The 6,598-nt window shown below is 34.7% G+C and overlaps 1 long non-coding RNA gene across 1 annotated transcript; it reads left to right on the plus strand.

Moving 5' to 3' along the window:
• Positions 1–2,095: 2,095 nt before the first annotated feature.
• Positions 2,096–6,035, plus strand: LOC107479314 (uncharacterized). The gene is made up of 3 exons (XR_001590115.3): positions 2,096–2,625; positions 2,728–2,924; positions 5,787–6,035. It is a non-coding gene; the product is annotated as an uncharacterized LOC107479314 (long non-coding RNA).
• Positions 6,036–6,598: the final 563 nt, after the last annotated feature.

A 6,598-nucleotide genomic window follows, 5' to 3' on the forward strand; every position in this document is an offset into this window, starting at 1 on the left:
AACAATAGAGGAACACGCAGCTGAGGTTTCCATAGACAAAGAGGAGGAACCAAGCAAGAAAGAAGAAGTGCAAAAGCAAGAACTAAAGCCATTACCTTCTCATCTCAAATATGCATTTCTTGGCACTTCAGAGAGCTTCCCAGTAATCATTAATTCATCCTTGACAAAGAGAGAAGAAGGAGAGCTTCTTGATGTTCTCAGAGCTCACAAGGATGCTTTAGGATGGACCATTGATGACCTGAAAGGCATTAGCCCTACAGTATGTATGCATAAAATTCTTTTGGAGGACAATTCCAAAGCAGTAATTCAACCTCAGAGAAGACTAAATCCTGCAATGAAGGAAGTCGTCCAGAAGGAAGTAATGAAATTATGGAATGCAGGAATTATATATCCTATTTCCGATAGCTCATGGATAAGCCCAGTCCAAGTGGTACCAAAGAAAGGTGGGATGACAGTCATTATTAATGAGAGGAGTGAACTCATTCCCACAAGAACTGTGACGGGGTGGAGGATGTGTATTGACTATAGAAGGCTGAATGATGCCACACGCAAAGATCACTTCCCACTAGTCTCTAAAAGGTGCGAAGAAACTAATTTAGTTTTAAACTGGGAAAAATTCCATTTTATGGTACCCGAAGGAATTGTTCTTGGTCACAAAATTTCAAGAAAGGGGATAGAGGTTGACAAGGCAAAAGTAAAAATCATAGAAAAACTTTCTGTACCAACCAATGTGAGATCTGTTAGAAGTTTCTTACGATATGCTGGATTCTATAGAAGATTCATCAAAGATTTTTCCAAAATAACTATACCACTAAGCGATTTGCTGGTGGTTGATAACCCTTTTCATTTTGATGAAAGTTGTAAGCATGCCTTTGAAACTTTAGAAACTAAACTCACAACAGCACCAATCATCACACCGCTAGATTGGGAATTACCTTTTAAACTCATATGTGATGCAAGTGACCTTGCAATTGGTGCTGTGTTGGGACAAAAGAAGGGCAACTTGCACCATGTCATCTACTATGCAAGTAAAGTATTGAATGAAGCTCAAAAAAATTACACTACAACAGAGAAGGAATTGTTAGCTGTAGTCTATGCATTTGATAAGTTTAGATCGTACTTGATAGGATCTAAAATTGTGGTTTATATTGATCATGTAACATCCCGCATTTTTGAAAAAAATCTAAATGTAAATAAATTGTGATTTTACCTTATTGAGTTTAAACTTTATAATTTTAGAAATTATTTTATTAGAACTAATTAAATAGATTTGGAGATAGTTTATTTTGAATTAATTAATATTCTTAAGTAATTTTATTATAATGGAATATTTTGTATAATTTTAGTAATTGAAAAATAAGAAAGAATTGTATAATTTAATTCAAGTAACTTTTATTCTGAAAGGGTTACGATTTATTTTATTAATTTGATATCTTATTTTATAAATTAGTCAATTAAGAATAATTAAATTAGTTTTATTAATATTTGGAGTTTAAGTTAATTAATATTCTTATGTAATTTTTATAATTGGTTATTTCATATGCTTTGGAAATAAAATTTAGTAATGGAAGTATTATATATTTAATTTAAGTAATTTTATCATAATTAGATATTTTGTAAATTGAAATTAAAGTTTCGGTGATAGAAAAATAATAAAAAGTTATATCATTTTTTTTAGAGATTAATTTATTAGGAATGATTAAATGAATTTTTATAAATACTTAAAGTTTAAGTAATTTTATTATAATTAAATATTTTGTAAATTGAAATTAAAGTTTCTGTGATAGAAAAATATAAAAGGTTATATCATTTAATTTGAATAATTAGTATTGAGTTTAAACTATATTTTATAAAAATGTGATTAATATGCTTATTTTATAATTTAAATTAAAAATAATTAATTCCACTTAACAATATGTTGATAAATGATGTTTTTAAATATTTTAAAAGAATATATTTGATTTTAAAATTACTCTTCCTTCCAATTTTATCAAAATATCTATTCATATCTATCCATATTCTTTTATAAAATCTTAATTTTAATCCTAATATCACAAATCCCTAATTTATATACTAAATCCCTAAATCTACAATCAGAAAGGGAAAGAAAGGGAACGGGGAGCTCGAGGGGGGAAACAGAAGGGAAGAAAGAAGGAAACGAAGAACAGAGGGAGAGGGTGAGGGAACAGAGGAAGAAGAGAGGAAGGAGGATCGCTGCGCCGTGCTGCTCCATGCGCCGGTTACCGTCGCTATCGCCAGAGCCAGAGGATAGAGAGAGAACGCTTGCAAGGGAAAGGACAAACGCGAGGAGAAGGAGAGCTCGTGCGCGAAGGACAGCGCCGCCACTCCGTCGCCGCGCAGCTGTTGCTGCCACCCCGTCACCATCGTTGTCGCGGCTGGAAGCATAAAGTTCGAACAGAGGGGGAGAAACCGCGAGTGAAGGGTGACGCTGGGCCTCTGTGGCTGCTGCTATCACCAAGCGTTGTTGTCGTTGCCGCCGAAGGCCAAGGCCCTATCGTTGTCATCGATTCTGCCTGGAGCCGCCACCCACTTGTCACAGCGAGTTAGTTACTCTGCCGCTGCTGAATTTGCCGTGTTGAGACTGAAACTGCCACTTTGACTCTGGTTTGACCTTTTTCTTAAATAAGACCCATTTACACGTTTTATTATCATTGCCATGCTTGTTCTGAATTGATTCTGGTATATGTCTTGTCTTGAAATCCCCAGGGCTGTAATTGTTCTTTATTCCCATCCAATTTGAATTCCCTGTTTCGCTGTAACTATCATTACTGTTGTGGAATTGTCGCCGTTGCGAGCATGATTAGAGACAGTGCCAGATTCGGATTTGCGTGGGAATTGCCACTGCTGTGAGTCAAAAGGAAAAGCCGCTCACAGCGTTTAATCTTACGAGTTTCGACATCGAGGTAGGGGGTTTAAAACGATTTCAGTTTAAGAATGCCTACAAGGTTTATTGAATAACTGCAAATAGATTTAATACCTGTGAGTAGTTGATTGACTATGTGAATATTGAATTGTGGCTGAAATTGTGATTTGGAATTGTTGATTAGTGATATTGATTGATTATGTGGATTGGGAATTGTTTGATGATTAATTGTTGAGAATTCCTGAATTTTCATGGGTTATGTTGGATTTGTTGCCATTGAGTTGTTATTTGGTATATGGAAATGTTAATGAGTTTGGTTGGTGGTTGATTTGGAATTGGTTTTGAGGGGTATTGAAGGGTTGGATTTTGAATACTAAATGGTTTGCTGAAAATCAGGTTCTCTTGAAAATAAACGGAAACTTTGAAAGTGAATCAGTGACTCTATAGTGACTAAAATGATAAGAATTTAAGTGTTAAGTAAATTATATTAAGTGTAATTGTGAAAACTCAATTTTTAAGGTTTCGTATCAATTAGAGAATTAGTTATGATTTTCCAAAGTTGAATTCTAAAATCTGATTTTCTGCATAACTTCTAAACTGAGTCAGCAGCTTTGAAAAGCTATAACTAATTCTGTGTTTATCGGAATTGCGTGGAACCAAATCTGGGTTAAACTTGGGGATACAAGGAACTAAACTGGTAAATTTGAGACTTTTTCATTAAGTTTATGATTTATGGTGAATTTTTGAATTGGGGATGTCAAATCTGGTTTTTCTGCAGAACATTTAACACAGCAGCAACTTGATTTCTTTAATGGAAATTCTGCATTTCGAATTTTGAAATGGAACCAATTTTAAATGAAACTTTGGTCCTAATACTTTAATTTCATAAAAATTTAGAATTGTTAGAGTTGTGGTTTTAAAGATTTGGATTTTCAAAGAAAGATGTTTTATGCAGTAAAAGTCAGGCTTTGTTTTCAAAGTCAGTAACTTTGAGGTGTTATAATTTTTAAATCTGGAATGATATTGAGATGCAACCAATTGGAAGTGAAAACTAAGTATGTTTAGCATATGTGACTTAAATTTCAGGGTATCCATGTGTTCCGAGGGTTACCTGAAACGTATAGCTCGGTCGTCTGGAGAAGCCCGAGGTGGGGGTCAGGGACCCGAGCTTGATATGTTTAGTGATTGGTGGTGGTACCTGCAATGACACTCCGATGCTTAAGTTAGCATGGGTCCAAGCAGATATGTGTAGAATGTGGAATGTGTACCATACCTAGGTGCTCCAGTGTATTTATAGTAGTTGGCCGTGATCTCCCCTGGATAAGGGATTTAACGTGGATTTTAAATTGAATTTTGAATGTCACATGCTGCTGCTGTTTTTCTGGTTTTACACACTGCAGAGCAGTCTCGGTTTTTCCTTTATTCCCAAGGCTAGAGAAACCAGAAAATTATGATCTTTAGTTTGTTAGAAAGCTTATTTCAAGACGAACACCTGGACATAAAGTTTGCGCAATTCCGAGTTTATTTGCTATATTAAAAACAGAAAAGAAGATAGGGTGTTGAGAATGCTTGAGTGAGAGTTATGAGTTCATAAAATTAAAGATGAACCTTAGCATTATATGGCTGATTCAATGTTGGAATTTGCTTGTTTCTGAGTTGAATTGATATTGGAAAGGTTGAAAAGAGTTTGGTAAATTGTTTGGTTGGGAGCCGTAAGGGTGGCTAAGTTCTATTTTTAAAGGAGATCATGTCCGAATTTTTATAAAAGTATAAGGACTTAATCAAAATCAATATTTAAGGTTTGTTTAATGATAATAACTTCAATGATTCCTTTAAGAAAAGATTATTTGACATATGAGATTGTTGGCAAGGGCGTGGGTCTTGTCCCGCTTGCGTATTTGCAATTATGAAAGAACAAGGAAAGAGTAAAGTACTTATTGTATGATTATCTGTTGCTTGAAGCAACCTAAGAGATGTCTGTTTGTTGCTTGAGGCAACCCAAGAGATATTGTTTGCTTATTGGTTGCTTAATGTAACTCAAGAGATATTATATATATACTTGTTGCTTAATGCAATCCAAGAGATATTATTTATTTATTTGTTGCTTAATGCAACCCAAGAGATATTGTGTATTTATCTGTTGCCCTGAGGCAACCCAAGAGTAATTTTCCGTTCCCAAGAGTATATTTCCTGCGAGTAGAAAGCAGAGGCTGTCTCAATAGAGCTGCTAATAATTATATGCGCATTTATTTGAACGGAGAATCGTATCCGGGAAATCGTGAACTCGTGACCGGATAAATGTCGGGAATGCAGGTGCTAACCGACACATGAGCTCATGGCCTGCACTAGGACTAGACATTCATCATATGCATCTATGTGACATTGTTTGGGTGTGTATATTGTTATTGGTTTGCCTAAGTGAATAATTCTGTTTAACTGCTAATTGCTATACTTGATGTAATTGCTCTTGATTGTGTTTGAACCTCATTACTTGTGGTTGTAACTGATTGACTGGATTGTGGTGAATTGGATGTTGATTGAATTGCTTAGGTCTGAGGTCGTGATTGGTTTGTGTTTGAGGTTTAGTAAAGTATGAAAGATTAAGCTGGTTCAGCATAGACTTAATGAACCTATGCTTGGAACAAATTAGTCATTCATACAGTCTAGGAAACTTTTAAGAGTTTTATAAAGAAAATATGGGTAGGATTTTGAATAACTAACTAATGCTTTTAAAGAAGGTTAATTTTCTTTTAGATGAATACTTTTAAAGAAGGTTAATTTTCTTTTAGATGTCTCTGAATGAAATTAACTATTTGCGCTTTATTCTTTACTTTCACGGCATTTTCTACCTCTACTGAGAACATGTGGTTTGGTTCTCCCCCCAAATTTTCCACCCTTTCAGTGACACAGGTTTGAAGACGCAATTTGAAGCTGCGAGCGATTAGTAGGTTTTCTTTATGGTTTTAATTGCTTTCATAGAGTCCCCTCGCTCTTTTCCTTTGAAGTTTTATTTTATCAGAGGGGTAGGTATTGTATTTGGGTTTATATGACTTCCTATGTATAAGAATTACTAATAATAATACCTCTGTGATTGTTATTATTATTTGCAATATTTATCCTTGATACATGTCTTTAATGAATAAAAACAAAATTTTCTATCTTGAATGAATAAAAACAAAATTTTTCGGAATTTTCTTAAAACTAAAACGCGAACTCGATATAAAGGCTCAATAATTAAGTAGTTAATATTAGAAAAGGTCACGTAACGTTCTTTCTAGTAGAAATACCCTGACTTAAGCAAGGTATTTTGCTGGAAGGGATGTTACAGATCATGACGCCCTCAAGTATTTAATGTCAAAGCAGGATGCTAAACCAAGACTTATCAGGTGGATTCTACTCCTACAAGAATTTGACATTGAGATAAGGGACAAGAAAGGCACTGAAAACCGAGTTGCTGATCATTTGTCAAGGCTGCCACAAGAAACAATTCAAAAGGCCCCACAACCTGTGAATGAAAGTTTCCCAGATGAACATCTTATGCTAATCCAACAAACACCATGGTTTGCTGATATAGCAAACTACAAAGTGGGGAGGAAGATACCTCAAGAATTCACTAAGCAACAAGTGAAGAAACTAATCAATGAAGCAAGGAAGTTCTTGTGGGATGAACCTTATCTGTTCAAAAGATGTTATGATGGAATACTTAGGAGATGT

This window comes from Arachis duranensis, chromosome 3 (assembly GCF_000817695.3).
Source record: "Arachis duranensis cultivar V14167 chromosome 3, aradu.V14167.gnm2.J7QH, whole genome shotgun sequence".
NCBI classification, from domain to species: domain Eukaryota; kingdom Viridiplantae; phylum Streptophyta; class Magnoliopsida; order Fabales; family Fabaceae; genus Arachis; species Arachis duranensis.